This window comes from Festucalex cinctus, chromosome 17, assembly GCF_051991245.1.
Source record: "Festucalex cinctus isolate MCC-2025b chromosome 17, RoL_Fcin_1.0, whole genome shotgun sequence".
NCBI lineage: Eukaryota > Metazoa > Chordata > Actinopteri > Syngnathiformes > Syngnathidae > Festucalex > Festucalex cinctus.
Genome location: NC_135427.1, coordinates 4809541 through 4834258, shown reverse-complemented (window position 1 = coordinate 4834258; position 24718 = coordinate 4809541). Strand labels below are relative to the sequence as shown.

General features: G+C 41.5%; 1 long non-coding RNA gene across 2 annotated transcripts in view; it reads left to right on the top strand.

Annotated features, from left to right (window-relative positions):
* LOC144005344 (uncharacterized) overlaps positions 1 to 24718 on the top strand; it is a 73518-nt gene that overhangs the window by 31755 nt on the left and 17045 nt on the right. For both annotated transcript variants that reach the window (XR_013279540.1, XR_013279539.1), the window contains one exon: positions 11661 to 11754. This is a non-coding gene — a long non-coding RNA (uncharacterized LOC144005344). The remainder of the gene's footprint in view (positions 1 to 11660; positions 11755 to 24718) is intronic.

Sequence of the window (24718 nt, the reverse complement as noted above, 5' to 3'; positions counted from 1 at the left end):
CAGATAACTTTTTAAATGCAGTAAAGATAAAAAGTAGAGATGTTCCAATACTAGTACAAGCATTTTATTATTTTAATATTGCTGTTTATGGATTACAGCTTAAGAAAACTCAAGTATCCTATCTCAAAATATTAGAATATTTCCTCAGACCAAGTAAAAAAAAAGAAGAAGCCATAATCAGCAATATTAAAACAATAAAAGGCTTGCAATATTTCAGTTGATTCGTAATGAATCCAGAATGGATGGCATTTTTGCTTATTTTATTGCATTACAGAAAATAATGGACTTTATCACAATATTCTAATTTTCTGAGACAGTCGTGTAAGGCCGGTATTGATCCGCTATCAATACCTGCTATCTACTCGCCCATCCTCGCCCCTACTTATGCACAATAATGAAGTATTTGTACTTGATTCCTTCCCACCGATGTTCAGTTGTAATGATGTTGTTGCTGCTACTGGGCCGTAGAGATTCCATCAAGTGAAAGCAGCACCGTGGCTGCCAATTCAGTTAGCAGGGAAGCAGCAGCGGCGGCGGATATGAGCCAAGGTTATGAACCGGAGGACATCAGCACCAATGATAACGTCCTGTTGCTGCTGTTGTTGTTGTGTGTGTCCTTGGCCGAGCCAGGAGGAGGAGGAGTGCAATGAGCTCCACTGATGTTGTTTGCGCACATGAAAGAGATCACGACCGAGAAAAGAAGACAGTCAATGACAAATGATGTTTTTCTTTTTGGTCGTAGAGTCAAGCAGGTGGAAGCTTTCACAGTTTTCAACATGATCATGTTTTAACATTCAAGGTCAAAATACATTTTAGATCCCAACAGTCTCGTACAGTATTGCTAAGTGCTAACTAATGCTAAAATAAAGCCTAAAGCTTTTCTCGACAAACCAGGAAGTCCGTAAACTAATATCAACTTGGCTTGTGTGCTGCATGAACGTGGAGATGAGGAGCCGCTAATCGGCCTGGAGGCTGCATACTCTCCCTCAGGCAAACAGGATGCAACAAGTCAGAGGAATCAGTATTGGGGGGGGGGAGAAAGGGACGGTGGACGCTCAGACAGCCAGAGGCATGAGAATAAACCCAAAGCAGATGTACAACACGTGTGTTAACATCAAGCAGCACGGTGGAGAAGTGGTTTCTGTTAAATGTGTTCTGCACACAAGTTTGACACTTCCGATGATTCAGCCCTAAAGTGGATCGTTTTTGTTTTTTTTGTTTTTTTTGTCATCCTTGTTAATAACCGGACTTTTTTTTTTTTTTTTTTTGCCATTTTAAAACCTTCATCAAGAAGTTGTCTTTAGATGTCATGTTTTAGTTGCTGTGCCTAACTCGAATTCAGAAATCTAACCTTCAACCAGTGGTTCTTAATTTGGTGCGCTTAGTCAACTTGTGGCTATTGTGATGGTACATCGTGTTATTTCTTTATTATTTAATCTAGAGATAGACCGATATGTTTTTTCTTTGTTTCTTTTTTCAGGGCCGATACCGTTGCAGATTATTAGTAGTCAAGGAGGCCAATCACTGAAATTTGAAGCCAATACTCATTTTCAGTGTAAAAAACAAACAAACAAAATTTTTAAAATACAAATGCCAATATTTACCTTGTTGTAATGTCTTGAAGCATGTTTATTGAACTTTTCAAAATGCAGAAGTTTTATTTATTTATTTTTTTAAATCTTAAACTTTCACATTTATTTATTTTAATGTAGACAAAAAAAAAAAAAAAGGTTCCCAGGGTCATCAGCATCTCTTATAAAATCAACTGAAAGAGTTTAAAATAGTTTTAGATGTACCTTTTATCGGGCGTCAGATTTTTAAAAATGGCCAATACCGATATTCGTCAAAATACCCAATATCGGTGCCAGTAATCGGCCAGGCCGATTATCGGTCTATCCCTATTGTAATCCCTTCATACTGTGTTGAGCGAAAAAAAGGAAAGTGGTTGGACGCATCTATAATGGAACGTATGGCGTTCCACAGGGTTCAATTCTGGGGCCTCTGCTGTTTTCACCGTATCTGCTCATTCCGCGGCCACCCACGCAAATCGAAACCGACCAAATGTGTGCACCGTACATTTTGTCCTGTTTAGTGCTGACACTAGTGACGTGAATTCATCGAGTTGTGATTTCAAGCAGACTCCACCCTTGTTCCCTCTTCAAGTTCCACCCTAATGGCACTAATGAGCATGTGAAACAGTTGGAAATATGACACGAGTAAGGAGAAAAGGAATGACTGAGCCAAACGTCGGGCCAAAGAGACCAGGGAGCAATTTATTCCTCCTCCCCTGAGGAATTACAAGCTTGAGTCCTGGTGTCTGTGAGCCAGGGACTTGGTTCTGGCCCCAGACGCCTGCGCGATTTTTGGGCACGGGGTTTGAAGGACTTGGCAGCCGAAACCGTTTGCTCTTCAACTTTAAAAGTGTGAGAGAGAAAAACCGGTGCAGTGGAAATATGTTTCATGGCGTGGGGCTTTGTTTTATCAGTATCATATTTGGAAGAAGCTTCCCAGGGTGCCGCCTTGACCCCCATCTCATTATTTAGTTTACATGCTTAGCCAACGAGGGAATGAAGCAGTCGACATTTGTTGGTTAACCATCTGAAAAAGTGCCAGATTCCATCTTATAAATGCTACTCGAGCTTCGAAAAAGAATCTAATAAGCTAATATGCTGTCATCAGCTCAGTTGGAAAGACGAGCTTGGTTTATATGAAAGAGAAAAATAAATATATATAGCAGCTAACTAGCATCCTGATGATTGGACATTTTGTGACCATTTACAATGGGGAATTTAACATGGGGTGGAATTCGATCTACTTATCTTTAGACTTGATGAGTCATCAGATGCCCTGTTAGTCAACATACCTTGTACACAATTTCTCTTCTTTCCTTAAAGAAATAAACTCAAATGAGAGGACGGTCTGGCGCTCAAGCCGTACCGCAAAATCCGACCATGGCTCGCAACGTGGTGTTTGAGGTTAGCAAAGTGTGTCGCGCGCTTTACGACACGATTTCTGTCATTTTTGCGCACTTTGATGCTGATGGCGGCCAGATGAGTCGGCGGCTGGAGAAAAAGTTGAGTTTGGGGGAATTGGGACAAAACCGCAACATGTTAAAAGGATTCCGAAGGGGTTACCACGTGGGTGTTTCTGTTTTTTGGGGGGGGTTTTGCCGACGCCGTAGCACACTCTTCAGACGTGATTTGCTACCACTCGGTCTTACATCTTGTGCCTCTCTGACCACTTGGCACACTTTACCCTTCCGAAAGAAATTGTGCATCACAAGGATGAAGCAGATGAAGCGCTTGTTGGTCTGCTGGGACTGCCACGGCGAGTTGTTGGCCCGAAATGCTGGCCATTGTCTGCGGGACCATCTTGTTAAAATGTGGGCCAAGACCCCTCTGGATAAACACCATATGGCCCCCCTCCTCCTGGCCTGCACTTGAGCCAAGACATACGAGACATCCTCATTGGTTTTTGAAAATGTCAAATATGCTTCTGATGCCGTCCGTCCCATGTCGAGTCAGTCATTGAGCGCATCCATAATTTATGCTTGTGAGGTTTTGTTGAGGTTGGTTGGTTAGTAGGTTCAATCATCGGTTGTTTTGTTTGGTTGGTTTATCTCATTAGTTGGTTACTTAAGTTTCTTGGTTAGCTGGTTAAGTAGTTGGTTTGTCCTTCCAGTCATTGGTGTGTTGGTTAGTCTATAAATTTTGTTGAGGCTTTGGTTGGTTAGTTTGCTAGTAAGCTATCCAGTTAGTAATATAATACATTTGTTTGTCTGTCCTTTCTACACTCGGATAATTGGTTGGTTTGTTTGTTGATTCACCACTTTTTTTCTTCTTTTTTTTTTTTTTTTTATTTAATTTAATTTTGAATTTGCTGTCGTTGAGGGATTTTGGTTTGCCAGAATATTGGTTAGTTATCTGGTTGGTTCTTCCTTCCATCTTTAGTAATGTTTGCTAATCAGTGTTTTTATTTCTCAGCATGTTAATTTGAAAGTGTGCGTGCCGATTCATGGTTGCTTTTGTTGGTGTGATTGTCTTTCTGTCCAGAGATTGGTTGTGGTGGTCTGTTTGGTTAATTAGTACTCGGTTGAATCATTAGTGTTGCTGGTTCGATAGTTAGTCCATTTTTTTGGGTGGTTTGAATAGCTACTTGTGGGATTTGTGAGGTTTATTGGTACATAGTCTGTCCATCCATTTGATGGTTGGTTGGTTAGATTGCTTATTTGTGTGTTTGTTTGCAAATTGCATTAGTTGGTTGGTTTGTACGTCCATTTGTTATTAGACTAATAAATTCCCCAATCAGTCCCTTGGTCGATTGACTGTCTTTAATTTGTCGTAGTTGTGAGGTTTGTGTTTATATGTTACTTTGCTCGTATGATTTTCAGTTGCTCATTCACTTACTGACTCAGACTTCATAACTTGCTTGTGTGGTGAGAATTCATTTCGGCAGTAACAAGGAGCCGACACCTAATGTTGGAAATTTATCATAAGTAGTTTGTAATTGGTTATTAAAGATGTACGTTTATGTTGTGTTTCTGGCTGCTTTTCATTGGTCTCTCTCACCTCACTGGTCCTTATTAGTTCCAGAACTAGAACCGCGTAGACACCCACAAGCAGTCCCTATTTTGAGGGGCCTTACCGCAGCGTGCATGTTGATGGTTATACTTGTGTTTATGTATGTGTGTGTGTCTAATGCGTAATGCGTGTCTGTCTCTCACCACCAGACAGAACCTCACCCTGGCGGTTGTGAGACAAACTTGCGCATGAACCGCCATCAGAAGAAAACTGCCGTTTAGTCATAATCAAACCGCCGCACTGCCTATTATAACTTAAAGCATGACAAATACACTCTCGAGCTAATAGCGGTGATTCTGTGCCCCCCGCTCTGCTTCATTATGGCAACAGCGAGAGGTGCGTTTGTCTTGCTTTTGCCCGCCGAAGAGACTCCCAAGTACAACAAACAGCTCCAACAAAAAGGCCGCCTGGAAAATAAAGACTAATGAGTAACTGCAAGTCAAACAGCGCAGCAACGCGCCGCTTGTTTGCCTTGTGGCGCTCGCGCATGTCAACATGCTTTCATTAAGACAACGAGTGGCCATTCATCACTGCTACAACAAACAGTGTTGTGGCAATATTTGATATATTAATTCCATAAACACTGGGGGGAAAGACCAAGAGTTTTATTCTGGCGAGGGAGTGTAGAAACTGCATACAAGCCGGAACGTAGCGTACAAAGTCTTCGGACTGCTGTCACCCGAGTACAAAATGTTGCTATCACAAAACGACACAGTTGTTTACGGACTATAAATCACCTCATGCGGCTTCATCAAATCGTTATGTGCTCATGTGGCAGCCTACTATGGTAAATGTATGTTACAATGATATTTGTCATGTGCCACAAGCATGAAGCTTATTTATTTGAAGGGAATTCCAATCAACCAAAACTCCGTTTTGTGAAAACTTTAGCAAGAAGATAATGTCAACATTTGAGGGAATACTGCTTGCTTATGTCAGAGCAAGAACATGGCAGTAATGTGCCATTTTGCATTGTTCAAAAGTTTAATGACTTGATTGATTTTAAGTGATTTACAATCAAAGGTCAATCTGACAGGACTCCATCTTGTGTAAAATGTAGGGCCATATCATCAACAGGTCAATTTCAGTTCTTTTTTTTTTCTTTTTTCTTTTTTTTTTTTCCACACAACATGGCTGCGGCCAGAGAGTTGTTAGTTTCCAAAAGCGCAGTAATTTTTCCAGCATTTCCAGCGACTATTATTATTATTATTATTATTATTATTATTATTATTAAAAAGGAAAGGAAAAAAAAAAAGGCAACAACCAAGTTGAATTTCCGCTTGAAAACAACAATAACAACAAAATGATGAGAATCAAAAACCAAGTCTGGTGAAAAGCAATCCCCGAGTCAATCACGTGGAACATTGCATGCCATCAACATTCATACATTTCTAAAGAAGTTATTTATTGACCTGTGTTATGTGATTCCATGCTGCAAATATTTTTGCCTCGCCTGTAAATCTTTACATGTGCAAAAAAACAAACAAAAAAACACATATGGACATCTGGGCCAGCCAAAATGTGCAGTTTGACGGCTCAATTTATGATACTTAAATCAGAATCGGGATCATCTTTGTTGGCCCAGTATGTTAAAACATGCAAGGAATTCTGAAAAAAATCTGTCAGATGTTTTCGTTTTCATCATGAAACCTTTTCACTGAATCCCATCAAATTGACTTTCACTTTGACACATTTTTAAACTGAATCTTTCTTTCACACAGACAAACTGTGATTTCACAAACACACTGCGTACCATGCAACCTGCTCCGTTTTAACCCTTTGACTCGCCACCTGCCCGCTGCAATCTGCTCGGCATGTTCCGCGCTCCAGACATGCTTGACCTAGGAACACGTGTCGACAAACAATAAACACGCTCAGGTCAGAGCCCCCCCCCCGACTAATCTTTTTTTTGGGAAGGTGAAACCCGAAAGTAGCCATGTGAAGAAGGACGTTCTAACAGGCCTCCTGAGGTCCACGTTTGAAGAGCTTCAAAGAGCAGCTGTGTCATTTCTCAAAAGAATCATGCAAGTGGACTATGATTGGTTCAAGTTTTGTTTTTTTTAGTGTTGTTCCGATACCGTTTTTTGGCCCCCGATACCGATTCCGATACCCAGCTTTACAGTATCGGCCGATACAGATACCATACCGATACCTAAGGTTTTTTTTTTTTCCCCTCTACATGAAAAAGCTGTCCTGCCATTGGTTCAGAGCATTCAAGGGCCAATAGGATATCTTAGATCGGCATGCAGTGAACATGTCACATATCAGTGAATGTTGTGCACGAGCAAGACACAAGATGCTGCATGCAAAATCCTATATTAGCGTTGGAATTAATGGTATCGGCATGTTACTTGTGAGTAGTCACCGATACCGATACCACTGTTTTTATGCAGTATTGGCACCTCTGCCGATACCAGAACAACACTAGTTTTTTTTTCTCCTTTTCTTCTCACATAAATTTAGAAAAGGACCAGTATGATCTGTCAAACTTGAGTCAATCTTTCCGTTTTCTAGTTGCTATCCATTGTTCCGACCAAGGTTGTTAAAATTTGTGGATTCTGAACTTTTGACTTGTATGTAATGGATGGTACGACACATTTTGAAGTTTTCTGTTGAGTTCATTTGTCGTGGAATGAAGTTGCTGGATGCTTGGAGCAAAATTGATGACACGGTTTGGCGTGATTGGTTGTTTGATGATCTTGTGCCATCAATTGTTTGGCCAACTTGTTGATCTGGTCAATGTCAATTTTTTTGGAGCGAAGTTGTTGACTGAGATAGGTGTGAATTTTCTGCATGATTGTGTTATTGAGACAGTTGGTTGAAACTGTTTTGACGACCAGCTTCTTGTTTTGGCTACTTGACTCGAGGGCATTTGGGGTATTTACTGTATTCTATTTATGGGGCTGATGATCAAAGTGGTGTCCTCTTGAAGAAGCTTCGACAAGATCAAGCATACCAAATCCAACACCTTCACAGATACTGACCTCTTGCCTATGCCAGAGTGCCGTCGTTGAGATTTATGAAATTACTGCGGAATGCCATAAAATGATGAGCTACGTATGCCCGAATGGGTCTTGGATCGGAACCAAATGTCCAGTCCAATAATTCATTTTATTATTTTTTTACATAATCCTGCCAACTAACAAAAGCCAACATGACAACGGCGCTAATCCACTCATACAAAAAAACATATGGACATTTTTTTTTTGACACGTTTGCATCATGTGAAATGTCGGCAAGTGTAAGCGGAACGATTTCACGGGATGTCACGCTAAGAAAAGCAAACGGCGATAAATCAGCCGCGGGAAATGGCCGCTTACAGACGAACTGCCGAGACGTCAATCACTGGCTCGACAACCGGTTTTTTTTACACATTTAACACGGCCTCTTAAAATGGGGTCTGAAGGGATACGTTGGAATGCAGAGAGAAGAAGACAAAAAAAAAAAAAGAATGAAAGGAAGGTTCTTCTTTATTGGAGGTGGGGCGGGGGTCCCATCTCCTTCGCATGCACAAAGACATGTTTGTAGATCAGTGGCCATCATTGCCAAACTGCACCTTAACACCTCAACCGGTCTACTTTGGTGGAACAAAGATGGAATGAAGATGGTCAAAGATCCAGGATTCAGACCGAGAAACTCTTTCTCAAAACCAAACGCAAATATATTTCGCCGAGGGTCCTAAATATGCTCAGATCTGCAACCTCCTTTCTCTTGGGTGACGCGTCACCCAGGCGCCTCGCCAAAGGGGGGGGGCCTCGTGAAAAGCCTCCCTGAAAAGGAGCCGCCAGTCCAGGCCCGGCGAGATTTAAGGGGGAACGAGTTGAGGGGGTCGGCACGGTCAGTCGGAGCATAAATGCCTGGCATTGTCTCTTGTGAGGAGATGCTCTCAGCGGGGAGTCCATAAAACCCCCCGGCGGCAACACTAACACTTGCAACTCTGGGGGGGCTCCCCAGGGGAACACCCCAAGACCCTCTGCCTGGGAGAAACAGCTGAGGGGACCCCCCCTCACCCCATGTCTGTTTTTCTGCTCGTCTGCGAGGTTTATCATCCCGGGACATATGTATGGGGAGGTCACCTTGTGAAATGTCGGACCCACCCCCGCCAAAATGCCAAAACCCAAAATGAAACAGAAGCTTCTTTGTGGCAAAGCGGCTTTTACTTCTTCTGGTGGAAACAATTGGCGTGCATGCCTTTACCTATACAAGTCTATATGTCTGCGTAGAAGAAGGGGAGGGATGGTTGGGGGGGGTCGACATCTCCCCAAGTCTTTTGTGGAGCGTTCCTGCCCGCCTCGTCTCCGAAGCTGTGAGATGGGCAAACATGAAATCCGAGTGGAAAAGGCCCACAAAGGCTTGCAGGAGGATGACTACGGAAGGCGCGCTGGGGGTAAAGAGGGGGCGGTTTGTCCCTGCACCCCAGGCACCCGAAAGTAGCAAAACCCCACAGATTCATGTGAAAGGAGTCCTTATGAGGACCTGGCTGTTATTCCACAGGCGGATTAAGAGGTTGCCAGCTCCTGTATGGCTCTGTCCTCCTTTCTTTTTTTATTTCTCACTCTCACAGGACCAACATTCTTGTGTGTTTTTATTACAAGCAGACAAATTCAGACCATCCTTCTCTGGTACAGAGTTGGTACTTCAGTTCAAACAACTTCTCACTATTGGATCTCCAAGATTTGCAACTTTTTTAGGGTTTCATATCAGGATTAGGGTTTCAAATTAGGATACCAAGAACCAGTTTGGTATTCAGATAAGCGTTTCAAGAAAGTGAGAACTTCCAAGCCAGTGTCAAGCCACAGTTTGGGGTTTTAAACTAGGCTAGGCTTCCAAATTATGCTTCCAAACCAAGGTTAGGGTTTCAAATTGGTCGTCCAAGTCTAGGTTAGCGTTTCATGTGAGGGGTTTCAAATGAGGCTCCCTCTGTAATTGGAAGAATCGGAGATTTACGGGATCAAAAGCATGCGACATGATAACCAATTTGTCATGATAATCATGAGATCACCGTCTAGTTTTTGTTGTCATTTCGTCTTTTGAAGTTACAAGAATTGGCGAGACGTCAAAGTCTCATTCCACCATTTAGCGTCTCTCGTTCATTTAAATCCCTCTTGGAATAAACAAAAGCAACCTTCGTGAACGTTATCTAGTGTCATCTGTTATGTCTTTCCTGATGAACTCCAAGCGACCAATCTCCCGGAAGCGAAAGGCGAGCCAGGAAGAATTCGGCTAAGCTGGGGAACCCGTGCGGATGTCAAGCCCCCCCCCCTCCCTTGATTCTGCCCTGTCGCTGGCTAACTTCTCATTCAGAAAGATTTACAGTAATCTGCCTGATCAAAGACGGCATTGCAATCCCATTCCGCTAATCCGCTTTGATGGCGACTCGCGCGCATGTAATAACGCCGACATAGTTTTTTTTTTTTTTTCCCCCCATTTGTGAGAATCCTTTACTGGAAAAAAGTCAAATGTGAAACCATTTTAGCCTTTGATTACCTCAATAAGAACAAATCTAACGTAATGAGACAGTGTTGGGTTTTCAGATTAGAGGTTCAATACAGGGTGAGAGTTTCATGATTTGGAAATTCAAGTGATGGTTTCAAACTCGGGGTTAAGCATTCAAGTTAGGTTTTAAAGACAAAATTAAGTTTAACATTAAAGTTTAAAATCAGTATTAGGGTTTAAAGACGTTGGGTTTTCAAAATGTGCTTTCAAGTCAAATTGTGTATTCACAATTCACACGGGAGGGATATCGCCATATTTCTGGCAGAGGTTAGGGTGTCAAAATGGAGTTTTGTCAAATTAGGACTGTTCAAATTGGGGCTTCAGTTAGGCTCAAGTTAAATATTTTCAAATTAGGATCTCGAGACTCAAATTTGCGTTGCAGTGTCTGAGGTTTCAAATCAGGGTTGGGATTTCAAAATATAATTTCAAGTTAGGGTTAAGGTATCAAATAAGGAGTTGAAATCCTGGGTTAGAGTTTCAAGATGGGAGTGGGGGCTTTCGAACAACAATTAGACTTTTAAATTAGGGTGTCAAAGCAGGCTTAGGGTTTCAAAATATAGTTAGCATACATTCATACGACACCAGGTGTCCTGCCTTTTGGTTCTGTGAATCATTTTCATTCATTTTGATTGACATCTGTTTCAGCTCCCATGAGGCGTATTAATAATGTGATTTATTTTTTTTTTTTTCCCCTGTCAAATTTGTAAACATTTGCAGAAAACTTCAAACTCTGGTGTGTGTACACTGTGTATAAAGTGAGCATGTGTGTGGGCTGTGAGTGCTCATTGAGACAGCAGAAGGTGGAATCGTGTGGAGTATGCAACCCCTAGTGGTGATTGTGATTGTTGCACGTTAGCATGAAGTAAAATAGTCTTGAAAACAGTACAGTATATATATTTATTGAATTATGAGGACCACATATAGTATTCCATTGCAATTCTTAGGAGTGTCTTCTGTCTTTATTTATTTTCCAGAATTATAAATATATATTTAGCAAAGTGGGTGATCCTATAAACCTTATGAATAATTTTATGAATACAAAAAAGTTGTCATAGTAAAATTACCCCCCCCTCCGACTTTTATTTTATTTATTTTTTTTATTTTTTATTTTTTTAATAAAAATGACTACTGGTAAAATAACATTTGCTAGGACTTGTAAAGAATGTAAAAAAAAAAAAAAAAAAAGCACTACAACTAAATTTCAATCTCTATTCATAACAGTTCAGAACATGAATGGTTCTTCAGTATTGTTTTGAAAAAGACATAACTAGCTGTCATGAACCTGAGATAAGTGATTAAATAACACCAAGGGAAACGACAATGCAAATAACATTGGGGGCCACACGAACATTGGCGTTAAGTAGGGAGCCTCAAAATGTCATCCTGAAAACGGCCCTCAAGTCGCAAGTTTGAACCTTTTGGTTTAGAGTCTTTCGTGAACCACCACAGATGGAAAATAGCCTTTTGGCTAATTCTGGCTTTTTCCCCTCATGAGTTTCTATGTTTTATAAAATTACGCTGTCCCCTTTCTAATAAATCAAATCAAACCACATTTCCATACATACTGTATTCTTGTCTCAACAGGTTGATGGTTTGGTGGACAAAACAACTAAAAAATGAAGACATTCTGCTATTGGATGACATGCTAAAGCGAAAAGAAAATCAAAAGATTTGTCCGGTAAGGTTGCATCTGTTTACATGCTATATACTGTATGTGTTGTATATATGTTTTGTATACAGAACATTTCGTCAGCTTTATCAACTAATACAGAACAGCTCAGCCTTTGGCTAGCAGATGTAGCTAGCTTGCTTCTTCCAGAGTGACAGCGAGCCTAGCCTAGCCTAGACAAATCAAGCTTTTATTGCCAGTGTGCAAAAATTCATCCATTTCAACCTCCTCATTCAGCAACGGAAAACTTAAACGCAAAGATTCCAATTTGGACCCTTTCAAGTAGCAACCACATTTATTTCCATATACAGTCGCTGCCGTATGCATGATGTCACACCCGAAAATTTCACACACACTACATCCCGTCCGAGTCGGAAGGTCACCGTCACAAACCGTGTCCGCGTTTAAACGGACTGAGCTCATGGTTCCGGAACGCCACCGGCACGCTAGCCTTACTCGCTAGCCTTACTCCACTAACACCTCGGCCGAGGCCGTCGTAATCGCCGTCGCAGCTCGTTATCCCGCCCGTGACGGCACAAGACCTTGCAGAGAGGCTCCTCGGGGAACTTTTTTTTTTTTTTTTTTTTTTTGTGGATTTAATTTGAGGAGGTGCGGTTCATGCCGGGGATGTCGAGGCATTGGACACGGCGTGGCTTATCTCCAACTCAGCCCGGTTGATAACGGCCTTTGGCCGCATGGCTGACACCGTGTCGAGATTTCCTTTTTGAGGCATTCAAATGAACGAGATGTGAATCAGGAGGAAGAGGCCATGTACGGTTCATTTTGTCATGGGCAACTACATTTCGGACACTAATATATGAAATACTATTTCATATCGTATATCAAAAAGAATTATCCTGATGAGTCAGTGCTTTTCCGCAAACAGACGACAACATACAAAACACCCGGTTGCGCGCATGCTACATCACACGGATAGCAATAGCGAAGGCGCCTCATTTCAAAACGGGGATATGCTTGTCTTCTCTTGACGGCGTCCGGCAAGCTGTGGCGGCGAGATAAGCCGGGCTGGCATTTTTCATGGCGACGGCCGCGTCTCCGACTTGGCCCATTATCATGAGAAAGAGGCAGGGAATTAGCCCGGAACGCTGATTCATGTTCAAAATTGGGATTAGCAATCCGGGCCAGTCAAATCCCTTCAAACGCAAAAAAAGATAACGGCCGGGCGGACGGCACACTTTTCATTTTGAAATTGTTTTATTGACACTCAAAGATCTTTTTCTTGCATGTCATGGAGAATTGTGAAGCACTTTGACGTTTGGAAATGCATATTATTTTCAATGGAGACAAAACTGACTCATTATTTTCACAAATTGTGCGTGACGTCTTAGAGCAATTCACATTGTTTGGCTCTCGGGAAGTAAATCAACATTTGGTTGTGATGTTAGCATGTTAGCGGCTAGCAGGGGTTCCACCTACATTTTCAAATGTTTGTTTTGTCCATTGATCCCACCAAAACTCCAAATCTTGTACATCTATTATAGCAGGAAACTCAAAGAAATTTAAATTGTGGCACTAATTTCACAGATCAACAAATGGAAAATTCTTAATGTAGGCTATTTCTGAATAAAGCAATAATTTTGGGAGGAATTCCAGGACTGACAAACCAATGATAATTTGTCTTTTTTTTTTCTTTTTTTTTCCCCCAGGATTCTCGATGAAAAACGATACCAGTTCATCTTTATTGACTTCCCGGTGTATCAGAATAGTTTGTATATATATTTTTTTGTTTTTTCCTCCCTCGGAGCAACTTTTCCAGCCACGTGTTGTGACGAGTTTAACGACACAAACGCACACACCCGGGGAGGGTTTTAATTCCAACGGATGAAAGCAGAGTGGAAAAGCTTTTTGAGGGGAAAAAAAAAAAAAAAAAAAAAAGACAGCCGCCATCGTCGGGAGGAGAATCGAGTGAAGTCGTGTGGCTCCTCATTAAGCTTGAAGAAGCTTAGCTTCTGTCTGCCACTCCCGCCAAATGAACACTTTACTCACACGTACACACACACACGCTTACCTTATCATTGAGCGCCAGTGGTTATTAGTCAGCGCCTGTCTGTGCTGATTAAAGGAGGGAACACACACCGGGATGCGAGTCACGAGAGCGAAGGAATGCTGGCGCTGCAAATAATTCTTTCTTCCATTTGCACTGTCACCGTGTTTATGCAATATACAGTAGAACAAAACGATTGGCGCAATTTTTACAGTGTGCTTCTTTGAGTGAATAAAATCAAGGCGCGCCCGCTGTAAGATTAACTCATTCACTGCCAGCCCAGGTGTAAAATGGATCTTTGACGTGTATGGCCGTCAATGGCAGTGAATGAGTTACTAGTGTAGTGGTTCAGTTTTGTACAACTTCGATCCGGAAAGTGTCACAGATACAGTTGCCTTGTCAGCTGGGAGATGAGCGATAGAAGATGGTTGGATGGATGCATGATGCGTTGGCTGTTTTTAGCGTAGTGGTTCACAAAGCTGATTTGTGCAGCTTGGCTCAATCTGAACCCTGTAGTTTTGCAGTTGACCAGTTTAGTTGTTCACAGTCAACTTGGATAGGCTAATCCACAACCGTAAGCAAGCCCAGGTGTAAAATGGATCTTTGACGTGTATGGCCGTCAATGGCAGTGAATGAGTTAAGAATAAATTAGGGCTTTCTTGAAATCATTATTATTTCTTCTGCAAAAAAAAAAAAATGTTAGAGGAAGTCAACCACAAAAAAAAAAAAAAAAAAAAAAATATATATATATATATATATATATATATATATATATATATATAGACAATATGTAATGTGTTCTACGCAGTCCCACTAGTCTAAATACAATATTTTGGTTAATATTGTTCAGTAACAAAATCCGGCAGTTTTTATCAACATCAGAAGGCGGCCATTTTGCCACTTGCTGTCGAGTGAAAATGGCATCACAGTTGATCGGGTCTCAGGTAACAAACCAATCCCAGCGCAGCTTCAGAAAACAGATGAGCTGTGATTGGTCATTGCCTCAGCCCTGAACAACTGTGATGTCATCTTCAGTCGACAGCCAATGGCAAAATGGATTAAAACCGGCCTGATTTTGCTTCATAATTCATATTCCATAAATGTAATACTAATTAGAATGTCATGTAATGATGTCATATAACATATTATTGTCAAGAAATGGTTAAGGTTGACTTATGCTTTAAGAAAGTTAGGGGAAAATTAGTGCATCTTACCAATGGACAGAAAAAAAAGAAAAAAAAACAGTGGACGTGTCTATTTTAACAGGACACATAAGAAGGTCTCAAGGACCCATGCGCCAAAGTGAATAGGATTTTGGCCATTTTGGTTTCAAACTAACATCAATTATCATTTGACAGTACAGGCCAAATTCATTAAAAAGGACCTGAAAAGTTCAAACGAGAGCCTTCAACACTGGTTAGACTGATCAACATAAAATGGAGAGGATATGCCCATCATAGCAAGGCCTCATGACCAACGACAAACAGGAAGGCCATTTTAGCATAATTCCAGAGCTCTTAATCTGTCAAGATCCAACAAGAGAATTTGCCAAATTGAGTCCCAAATTCCTTTCAGTGTGCGGGCTGAATGTGGTATCAAAATGTGATAATTTGGGTGTTTCGTCATGAAAGTAAGCATGCTAGGCCCCATTTCAGCCATCAATAAGAAATTGTGTATCACGGGCCTCTGTCTCAAGTTGTTTCCGAAGTCTTCCATTATGTTTTGAGGCAGCCAATTTACAACTTTTTACAAGCATTACTTTATAATTACTGCAATATTTCACTTATGGGCTTAATAATTGTGGCTGTGAAATGAAATGCATCTATCTCCAAACATATGTTGTCAAATATCTACTCAAGCGTGTTTGATTTTATCACTGCATCCCCCACCCCCTAATGTTCAACCTCATCTGAAAAGAAAAGCTTTATTAATCACAAGAAGACGCTAACGAATTAGGTTATTTAAAGCGCTGTAATTAAGAAGCGCTGTCTGGGTTGGATTTCAGACGCGGATTGATTTAATCCAACCGAGTTCATGGGAAAACGTGGAGATTGAAGTACAATTGGTGAATTGTGATTGAATTACTAATTTGATCCGACTGTTTATACATTTATAATTGAAGGCAAAAAGTCATCGTGTTGCACAATGAACATGAAGCGACGTGCTAATGAGGTCTAGTGGAGAGGAACGACAACATTTATCCTGCTTTTATGCACACTTAACTCCTTCACTTGCAGTTATTTTCACTGAAGCAACCCCCTTCGCTGCTGGCTGTTTTACTTGATTTTGACTGATTTTGCAAAGCGCACAGAATATTGAGTTTTATTGCTATAAAAACATGGAACCTACCAAAAGAAAGATTAGAGCAGTGGTGTCCAAACTACAGCCCGGGGGCCATTTGCGGCCCGCCATTCATTTTTGTAGTGGCCCGCGGCATGTACTAAAAATGGCATTTGACATAGTTAAAAAAAAAAAAAAAAAAACATAAGAAGGGAGGGTGTCGAACAAATATAGGTGTCACTATTATAAATAAAAACTGTAGCATTTTTCTAGATATGTAAAAGCACAAATTATTTGTACAATTTTTTTTAGGACTAAACACAATTTCTCTTCATAACATATGAGGCCTTTGTGTCCTTCTGATTTTCTTTATGTGGCCCTCAAATGAAAAAAAGTTTGGGCCTGGATTAGAGTCTCAGTCTCTTCTTTCATCAGAAAAAAAAAAGTACATTTCTATCTGTTTGTTTTGCAGCAATGAGCATTAGAATCTACCTAAGTTTAATCATTGTTCACAAATCTGCTTAGAATTCTGGGGGAAACAGCTCGTTTTCATAATGGCTCTTGTTTATCTTTTATACTCTGCTGCCACCTGCTGGCCGTTTTTGTAATTACTACCTTGTTTCACCTTTTCTCTGCAGCTCCAGCATTAAAAAAACAAACAAACAAAAGAGGCATAAATACGTCTTTGGGACACAATATGTTTAAAATAGAACATATTTATACGTTTTTGGGAGCAAATGAGTTAAAAACACTAACGCAAACAAGCTAATCCCCCTCTACATGAGTATGCCATATCATTGCACATACAGAATAGTAGGCCTATAGTGACCATTAAACATGGCCGCCATCAAAGCCAATGGTGTCTTCCTTCCCGCTAAAGCTAAAGTTGCGCTGCCTCCGTTGGGAACGTCACCACCTGGTCTCCAGTCCCCAATTCATCGCCCGAGGCGAAGCGCTGATCACACGGGTCCCGCCGGCTGTTTAATGCCTCCGCTCGCTGAACTGAAGTTGTCTGCGCAACTCTCTCCGGTCCTCATTTGCCCTCCGCCCGACACGATCCATCACTCGCCGCACAAAGGGACAAAGGGGGGGGGGGGGGGGCTGTACCGCCAGAGGCGAGCCCTTCTTCTGGGGCGGGGTGAGGTGTTACGGCGCAACTCCCCCATTCTCTGCTCTCCGCAGAAGGGTTAATGACGGCGTGAATGAGCTGGCATTGTCGCGAGCGGCCATTGTGGCAGCAGGACAATGAGTTGGGCCTTTGAAAAGTTGAGGGTTTTACCTCTCGCAGCTCAAAGGGAACCTATCGGCTTGTTTTTTGGGTTTTGTTTTGTTTTTTTTTCTTTGTGTGCAATGAGCTGTGCTAGGACTTCAGGTCGGTTCAATGGCTGCCTTTGATTGGGCGGGACTGAAGTGGGAGGTGGGAGGGAGCGTGCATCCGGGCATCAATCTTTAACCTGTGCGCTAACAAAGCAAGTCAGGCCACCGTTAATAATAATTCAGTTCACCCTGTGATATGTCCATAGTATGGACGTTAAAGTGTGGACTCCATACTCATATAATTTAAATACAGAGAATGCAAACAATTATTGACAGCTGATCACTTGTAGTTCCAACACAACTTTTTTTAGGCATAATTTTTGAGAGCTTTACCGTCAGTCTCGGCTGTCTGCCTGAACTCAGTTGGAATCTTCCATTCACGCTGCTATTCGATGTCAAGCTAACTGGCTATCCTCCATTAGCGTGGTACCTTGGAAGTAGCATTTGCTTGGCATCTTAGGGCGTGACAAAAGGAGCACAAAAAAAACACGATAGATGGTTGCAAATAGGTGAATTTTCTGCTACTGTCTACAGAAAATTTTGTGACAAGTGAATTGCAAATTAGCACAGATGGGAGGCAATTTAGTCACCTAATCATGCTAATCATCTAGCTAACCTATTAAATCATGCTAACAGCTTTTTTTCCCCAATAGTCATACTAAATAATGTACCAACAAACTAAGTGTAGTTCTTGCATCATCATGCCAAATACTGACGACATTTAGCGATGCCTCAAGAGAATTATCGAAATTTTGCGCATGTTCGGCTCACCACGTTAGCAGTTGAAGGTGACAGCGAATAGCAGCGTGATGGAAGGTTCTAGTATGATGGCAACTTGCTAACTCACCAACTAAGCTTAGTTTTGCATGATCATGCTAAATAAATCACATATAAAAAAAGACTTGATATAGTTTTGCTCAAGCTTCAGCCATGTCCACTACAATATTGACCAAAAAAAAAAAAATGTAATAAAAATTAATAATGATGATAACTAACTAATAATTAACTTTATTTAGCCAGAAAAAAAACCTCTTGAGATTAGAAATGTCTTTTACAAGAGTGCCCTGGTCAATAATTAGTTAACGACACTCCATATAGCAAAATGATACTGTCTTAACTTTAATGAGAAATCCCCAAAAAGACGCTCCACATTAAACGAGTTCATTTAGCTAGTTGTAATTGGTCTCTAAATGCGTCACATATTTATCACAGCTTTAGCCTGAAGGTAGGACAGAATCAAGCAAAGTCCCCCCAAAAAACGCAGCTTTGTGTGGCCTTGATGCGTTTTTACGACTCGAGTCCCCACAGCCCCCCTTTCCTGCTGACACGGCGTCTACAATCCTGCCATTTCATTTCTAATAAGTGCAAATTGTCCCCGCCATTTTATGGCTGTGCTGAGTTTGGCTGCATTTTTTTTTCTTTTTTTTCTTTTTTCCCCCGAGTTCACAGCGCTAACACTATTTAGCTATTTCTTGTTTCAGGTAAAGTGATTGATTTACAACATTGTAAGTTTTATCCATCAACACAATTAAATAAAAAAAAAATTGTTTTTGGCTTAGTGGTTTTTAGTAAAACTCCATGTTATCAGAATGGAAGAAATATTTTCTTTGTATGGGTTTGGCAGAATATTTCAGAAACGTTTTTTTTTTTTTTTTTTGGTCGTATTTCTTCATTCGTACTTGTATAAGGTAAATGCTTATGTAAACATGATTCATGTATGACTTGTTTGTGAAACTACAATGCAAATATTGTACTTTTTCTGTTTATTCTCTAGTTTTCACGGCGCATAACAATAAAGCACTAAAGGTCATCGACACCCGTTCGAAACGCTCTGCGTCTTCGTTTGAAAATCCAAGGGGCCGCTACAACAAAATCAGTGGAACAACGTATCAATAAACAGTCTGCATTTAAGCAATTCCTAATAAAATAACACGAATCAAAGAATAGACTCTAAGCTATACGAACAGATTCTCATGTTGCATTGAGACGACGGTGGCCCGATCGTCCACTTTTCATTGGCGCTCGAGCCACTTTCTGGGACAATGCGATTGTTCCTCTGCTTCCAGTGTGACCAGCAGGTGGCTTTTAATACGCCAACAGCTCCGCGCTTCTCATTCTGCCGGCGTTACGCGCTCTAATTGTGGCTCAATCGTTCGACTTTACAGTGAAAGTTTCCTGTCAATGGGAGTCTGCTGCCCCCCTTCCGTGGCAAAGACAATGTCTTTTTTTTTTTTTTTTTTTACAGCACCTCATTAATGACAGCATGATGGCACTTTGAAAGGAAAACTGTTCTTGCAGGAAAGTTGAGGCGATTGCCGGGGATTAAGGCACTTGTGGCCCTTGTAGACCCCCCCCCCCCCTTCTTACTAGCATTAGCATCCAAATGTCCCGAGTGATTTAAAGAGCCTGACGGGAGAAATAAAGTCCAATTTGCATTTGACTTGCGCTTAAATGCAGCGGGCAGGCAGCTCCAAGCTTGAAAGGACACATCTGTTTTTGTCTTTAAATGTTAAGTGAATCCAAGAGCTTGGCTGTTAAAAGTAGTCCGTCTATAAACATCGAGTCATAAATTATTTCATACAGAAAACGAAAATGGATGGATGGAAGTTAGGGGCAAAAAAATCACGCTTATGTCTTGAAAGATTTTTTTTATGGTTATCGGTGTAAAAAATGGGCGTTGGAGCAAGTAATAGTTCAGTTTGGGACTTTGAAAATTGCTTTGATTTTTGTATTATTGTTCGTACATTTTTTTTTATTTGACTGTGAAAGTTCCGGTCAAACTTTCAATTAGAAACATTGAATAGTGGCCTTTTTATTTTTCTGAAGTTGTGCATCTTTGTTTGAAAGTAATTCTGGCACACTATATCGATGGACAGTGACTTTAAACTGGACCGGAAAATTTCCGCTGTTGTCAAATCCAGCTTTTTTTCATCTTAGGCAGCTGGCTAAGGTGAAAAATCTCCTATCTCAGCAGCACTTAGAAATGGTAATCCATGCTTTTGTTACATCTCGACTGGATTACTGTAATGCACTTTACCTTGGAATCAGCCAGTCCTCCCAAGCGTCTCCAGCTTGTGCAAAATGCTGCTGCTCGTCTCCTTACTGGTGCCCGTAAGAGGGAGCACATAACCCCTATCCTGGCCTCTCTTCACTGGGTGCCTGTGAAATATATTTAGTACAATTTCTTGCATCTTTGTTTAAAAGCTGCCTTTTTCTGGAAAATAGTTATGAGTAGGGGTGTGAATTGCCTAGTACCTGACGATTCGATTCGTATCACGATTCACAGGTCACAATTCGATTCGATACCGATTAATCCCGATACGAATTTATAAGTCGATTGTTGCGATTTTTTTCCATTCAAATTTAGAAAATACTAATCAGTAAGCTTGTAGAGTGTAAGATTTATATGAAAATGTATTATTTATTTATCTGAAATTTCAGTCTTATAGAGGTTGTAATCTGTTTCATGTTTGAACAGCATTAAAATAAAATATTAAGGCTTAATGTTCCGTTCATATGACATTCTTCCATGCTCAAGGTGTGAATCCTAAAAAAAATAAATAAATAAAAAATCGATTCTGCCGATTATTGAATCGATTCGAGAATCGCGCGATGTAGTATCGCGATATATCGCCGAATCGATTTTTTTTTTTTAACACCCCTAGTTATGAGACATCAAATGTTGCTTATGTTTTTACATAGTTTTACACGCATCATTTCAAATTGTCCGTTTATTAACATTAAAAAAAAAATCTGTATTTTCTCGCAAAATACCCATGTCAAAAGATTTGGTATGATTTCTCACAAAACTTTAGTTGGAAAATGTGGATCGTTAATATTGAAAACTGCTTATACATATTGGTCCGAATTTCTTTATGAACGTTGACCATTTATCGTATGAACTAGATTGTCCAGTTGCAGTGCTTTTTATTCTATTTTTTACTGAATAGGAAAGCAAGTGTGAATGTCTCATTCCAATTTTCATACACACATCAGACAAACGTGTCGAGATTGTGGCCCCACAGTTGCGTTTTTCTTTGAAGTGAGCGGTTTGTTGCCCGAACAATGTATGGAGACCTTCCCATTGTGTCATGTCATGTGGGTCATGACTAGTGGAAGTGAAGCCCAGCTGGTATCTTCTGCCAGATGATGACGAAACAGGACAGCAACTGCTGCTGCGCTGCTCCACCTGCCACCCCCCACAAATCAGCCCCCGGGGGGTGCGCGGGAGCTCCCGCTGGGCGGCGCCACGGCAACCTAAAGCACTCCCCCGCCGACTTGGGCCAAGCTGTTACATGTCAGCACATCCTGGCGGCTTCATTAGCATATAAAGAGACAGCAGCATCATCTGGGACCGCAGTGCACCCTTGAGGTCCTCCAAAATGACTTCTTGGGCATCTTGTGGCCGGCCAGTCGCCCTATCTCAAATTTGTCAACCAGTTTTTACATTTTTGTATGAATTGTCACAATTCTTTCATGCATGTGTTGTTGATTCCTGCAAAATATCCAGTTAGCAAAGTCAACGTCCTTTCACCACCATCCAGGAAAATTGAGACAAGGTGGTTTTGGATAGAGCAACATTATGAAAAGCTCATCTTATTACCTCCATTTCCAATATTCCACCCCCAACAATGTCCCTTGCTACGCCGCCGCCTGGCAGATGTACATACTCGTGGCAGGCTAACAGTCACTAGAGGTTCAAAGGTCAAACAGTGGGTAGTCCATGTGCTTGTGGTTGTGTTAATGAAAGGAGACATCATTAAAAGCTAGTTACCAGGAAGTTTATTGACGTCTGCCGATTGTCGGATGATACTGCAAGGTGCCGTTTCCTATCCCTGGTTAGCTAGGCACTCGATGGTCGAGCAGAGTCGTCATTGCAGACATGAGAAATAAAAATAAACACAATGTTGGCGTTCCTCGTTTGGTGTGCCACCACTATCTCCCTTCGCCTGTCCGACGTTGACCAATTAGGCCTGTATTGACCGTCCAATGGCATCTTTTGTCTGGCTTCAGGGTTCTAATGATTTTTTTTAAATTAGAAGAAGTTGGAACAATGAAGCCTCGCTTACTTGCAAATGAGGTACAGATACGACGTCCGGCTGCGTCCATGTTGATTACGCCCCAAGCTAACGACGCTAATCTATTATTGACTATCAGAATTTGTTAGAGACTCCCTGCCACTTTGTCATGCTGGACCCATAGCGAGTAGCCGTGATGCCTCTTTTTGTACACAGCATTCTTTATTTATTAGAATGGAAGATGTGCAAATTCAGCCTGTCTCAAGTCTGGTTTGTTTTTTGGCACTCCTTGCGTGTGTCATTTCGTATTGAATAATTGGGAGAAATAAATAAATGGTAATGGGCGGCGCGGTGGATGACTGATTAGCACGTCCTTCATGATGTCACAACACAAAGTTTGTGAGTTTTCGAGAATCTACGTGGGCGTGGCTTAGCACTGTTCGCCAAGAAAACAACACCAGTTTTGAGGGCCTAAACTGGCACAGAAAAACATGAAACTTGGCACACACATCTGGCCTGGCAAAATGAGCAATATTTTATCGTGGATTGTGCTATTTTCACAAAAATGACTCAATAGCGCCCCCTAGAAATGGATTTCCCAAACGCCATGATGATGAACTTGTGTTACAAAAGCAGTCGAGTTTATTGTTAGTGTTGTTTCTTGAACCGCAAGTGTTGGAATGCAAAAGTAACACTTGTAAAATCGTAGCTCAAGAGAAGGAAGTTTCCAGATGTTGTAGCACTTGTCAGTTCCACTTTTCCAGCACTCCAGGTGGCGTCCAGATGCGGGGTTGCGCCATCTCGACTTGGGGTGACTTACGACGCGTCGTTAAGAAAACGAAGGAAGAAGAAAAACACCTCGCAGAAGGAGACCAATACGATGGACTTCCTTTCGGCGTTGCACTAATGTTGTGGCAGCTCGTTGCCGAGGGAGTTGACACATTAGCCCTGCGGGAGGCGGGGTCAGGGCACGGGTGGGTGTCGCCACGTGTTCTGTTCTGGATCAGCGAAAGCGCGAAGTGGCAGCTTGGGGTCACTCGAGGCCTTTGACGTATTGCCAGCTGCCAAGAGCGGGAAAACGGCAGCAAATTTCCTCTACCAAATGTCCTGTTAGCGTCAGAGCTATAGCTTGCACCATCAGTGTAGAATTTTCCACAAGGTCCAGCAGATGGCACTGTGAGGGGGGGAAAAAGTAACATTGTTTGATACATCAGCAGCGTTGTTGATTTAACGTTTTCCCCAAATATAACCAAGGGCGTCCACGCTGACACGCCTAATAGAAATAACGTCTCTCTAATGGACTGGGGGCCGACTATATTAGGTTGCCTCTGGAGCCCCCCTGCCCTGGCCCCCTGCCTCCCTTTCTTTAAACACCAGCCATAAAAGTTCCCGAACCGTATAGGAATATGTTGACCACATGGCCTTGCGTATGATTTACTGCGGCTAGTGCAACAGTGCTTTTTTTCTTTTTTTTTTTTAATGCGTCGAGCTAAGTGGCTAACGTCTTCCCTGAAGGGCTGCCATCAAGATGACAAACAACCCACTTTTTTTTCTTTCTTTTAATTAAAACGGTAAACGCTCATTCACGCAGTTAAACATGCTGTGTGTTTTGAAGCCAACAGCTTTCCAGTTGATTTCATGTGAGAAAGGAAGTGCAGTCAGTTGAATGAGGGACAAACAAATAAACTTAAATAATTGACAAACAAACAAAAGACTTGACCAAATGATGGAATAGCCGGAAAACTAACTACCTGCTCATTTGAGTACTTGCACAGAAATTCAGTGCCTTAAATTGGAAGTCAACCTCCAACATTTCTTGATAATAATATATGTGACCTCACGAGTCATGACATAACATTCTGATTAATATTACATGTTTGGAAAACGAGTTAGGAAGCAAAATCCAGCCGGGGGGCGGCCACTTGCTGCTGACACAATTATGACATCACAGTTGCTCAGGGGTCACCTGTTTTCTGAAGCTGTTATAAGACCTGAGCAACATTGTTGTCACCTTCAGTCGGCAGCAAGTGGCAAAATGGCCGCCCCCTGAGATGGATAAAAACGGCTGGATTTTGCTTCATAACTCATATTCCCCTATGCAATATTAACCAGAATACCATATTTAGGCCAGTGGGGCTGCAGAAAACATTATTGTTAGGGAAAAATAAAATAAAAATTGGGTAGACTTCCTCTTTAGGGGGTTTGTGATAGACTACTGCACATTGGTACAAATTGGGGCTACCATACTGCTTGACATAAGAACGTAATTGTCATAAAGAGCCTGCATGTGCTTGCAATAGGAATGCAAAAAACGACCTTGAGGGATGAACCGCATGCTGCTTCACCATCTAAT